Source organism: Gossypium hirsutum, chromosome A02 (genome assembly GCF_007990345.1).
Source record: "Gossypium hirsutum isolate 1008001.06 chromosome A02, Gossypium_hirsutum_v2.1, whole genome shotgun sequence".
In the NCBI taxonomy this organism is placed as follows: domain Eukaryota; kingdom Viridiplantae; phylum Streptophyta; class Magnoliopsida; order Malvales; family Malvaceae; genus Gossypium; species Gossypium hirsutum.
In genome coordinates this window covers 13194651-13197728 of record NC_053425.1, presented here as the reverse complement: position 1 = coordinate 13197728, position 3078 = coordinate 13194651, and positions in this window count along the sequence as shown.

The following is a 3078-nucleotide window of genomic DNA, read 5'->3' as shown; positions in this document are numbered from 1 at the left end:
AAAATAATATGAAATCAATAATATATATAAAAAAATAATGTATAATATAAATTTTAAAATAATATATAATGTATAATGTATAAATTTTGAAAACAAAAATACATGTATAAAGAAAATTTTAAAATAGAAATATTACATAATAGAATAATTTAAAGAAACAATTATACAAATGAATGAAAAAACAAATTAAAGCAATATTTAAAAAAACTATGTTAAGATAATTTTAAAAATCAAATAATAAAATCTTAAATAAAAACGAATAAAAACATAAATTAAAAAAAACTCGATTAAAATAAAAATAAGATTAAGAGGACAATCTATAAACAAAGAAAATTAATAAAACCAAAGATTAGACTAAGATGAAACATGCACCAATGGTCAGGGATCTAAAATACAAATATCCGAAGCTTTGAAACGCGGCATTTAAACAAGGACCAAATTGCAGCAATGCGTAAATCACAGGGAAAATGTAAAAGCAAATAAACAGAATCAAGGCTGAAAAACAGATCAATGCAGGATAGGAGGGACTCGTCGCGCAAATTGACCTTTCAAGGTGAAAAGGCGTGGATTTGGGCCTCCAAACGGGTCAACACACGGATCTTTGTTTCCAAATTGCGCAATTTCACTTTGTTAACACCAGATCAAAAGAAAGGAAAAGAAAACCCTAAAATTAACACTCATCCACTTAAAAGCAAATAAAAAATAAAAAAACCTAAAGCTTATTCCCCTTTATTCATTCGGCCGAACTTAAGGCATCTTTCAACTGCTAATTTGTCTTAATATTTAGCAAATGAACATCGCATGAAGGCCTAATCTGGCCTTGTTTGACCACGAGTCCGAGAGTCTTGCTCAGAAGCTTCAAGATCCTTGCTTAAGCTTCGATTACGACGAAGCAAGCAAGGACATGAAGGAGCCAGCATTAAGGTAAGTCCCTTTCTCACTATTTTTTCTGTGAAAAATCTATATGTAGGAACAAAGAAGAAGAAAAAACTAAATTAGAACACGGAAAAATGAATATGAAATCACCTTAGTTTTTCATTGTTTTTTCTTTGTATCTAGTATTTCGTAAAAAAATTAGTGTTTACAATGGCTTTTTATAGCCAAAATACATCAAGAATATTCAAGAAAAATAAATAAAAAATCTTTATTATTTTTTTTTGTAGTATTGTTGTTATTTGCCATTATTTGTGTGCTGGCAATCTGTTTTGCAGGTATGCACGGCGTGGAGAAGCCGTTCATGGTGAAGTGTCGAGACTCGGGACTCTGTGGCACTGAAGGCCCTCGCTGAGGAGGCTACAATATTGATCCTAGGTTTTCAGTCCCTGAAACCGGAAATTGGATCACTTGGGTTAGGTTTCAATTGGGTTAAATTTTTGGGCTGTGATAGTTTTCTTGTAAATAGGCTATGTAATTAAGTTTATTGGGTCTGTTGGGCCATAAGTGTAATTTGTAAATGGATTGGACACTTATTATTGGATTTTATTTTGTTATTTTGTTTTGTTTTTTCATTCTGGTTTTGGTATGGGCCCGAGCAAAATGAGCCTATTACAACTGCCCCTCTTTGCTCATTGTCGTGTAACGAGAATAGAGAAAAAACTTCAAATAGGGCCAATTTTACCCGGTTTTGCTGAATCTTGACTATAACTTCAGGGAAATAGGACTGGTGGCTTAAATTTGCTCCATTGCCGATACACGGAGATAAGATTTCCATCCTTGATCTGCTCCACAATTGCTTAGGGAAATAGATATTCAATCTTCAATCTGCTTCCTTGTTATCTCAGGAAGATAAGACTACAATCGCCAACCTACTCTCTTGTTACCTTAGAAAGATAAGGTTGGTGGCTAAAATCTGCTCCATTGCCGATACATAGAGATAAGATTCACCATCTTCGATTTGCTCCACTACTGCTTAGGGAGATAAGATCTTCAATCTTTAGTCTGCTTTTTTGCTACCTCAGAAAGATAAGACTCAATCTTCAACCTACTCTCTTGCTGCCTCAGAGAGATAAGGCTGTGGCTTAAATCTGCTCCATTGCCGATACATGGAGATAAGATTTGCCATCTTTGATCCGCTCCACTACTGCTTTGGGAGATAAGATCTTCAATCTTCAGTCTGCTTCCTTGCTACCTCAGGAAGATAAGACTACAATCGTCAAACTGCTCTCTTGCTAACTCAGACAGATAAGGCTAGTGGCTTAAATCTGCTCCATTGCCAATACATGGAGATAAGATTCGTCATCTTCGATCTGCTCCACTACTGCTTAGGGAGATAAGATCTTCAATCTTCAGTCTGCTTCCTTTCTACCTCAGGAAGATAAGACTACAACTGCCAATATGCTCTCTTGTTACCATAGAGAGATAAGGCCAGTGGCAAAATCTGCTCAATTGTCGATACATGTAGACAAGATTTGCCATCTTTGGTCTGCTCCACTGAAACTTCAGGGAAATAAGACCTGTCTCTTCAACTTGCTCCACTGCAACTTCAGGGAGATAAGGTTTGCTATGATCTGCTCTATTGCAACTTCAGAGAGATAAGATCTGTTTATTTATAGATTCGGTCTGTTCCACTGCAAGTTCAGGGAAATAAGATTTGCTATTTACAGTCTGCTCCATTGCAACTCCAGGGAGATAAAACCTGTCATTTCAACCTGCTCCACTGCAACTTCAGGGACATAAGGTTTTTAATCTTCGATCTATTCCACTACAACTTCAGGGATATAAAATCTGACTTCACCGATGTTACTACACCGTCCTCTTGGACATGTCCTGTAGACTAGGTTTCATGTATCATGCTTATGCCAAATAATTAGGATGCTGTGATCAAAATAAATCCAATACTCCTAACCAGATGTGATGCTGATGTCAAATAATTAGGACGCAATGTCAAAATGAATCAAATGCTCCTAACTAGATGTGATGCTGATGTCAAATAATTAGGATGCTATGATCGAAATAAATCAAATGCTCATAACTAGATGTGTTATGAATGATATATGAATGCAAAAATGAGAATGTTCTTTTTTTTAAATGATCTTTTTTTTAAATGCTTAAGGTATCATCGCTCGTTGTTCATCAAGG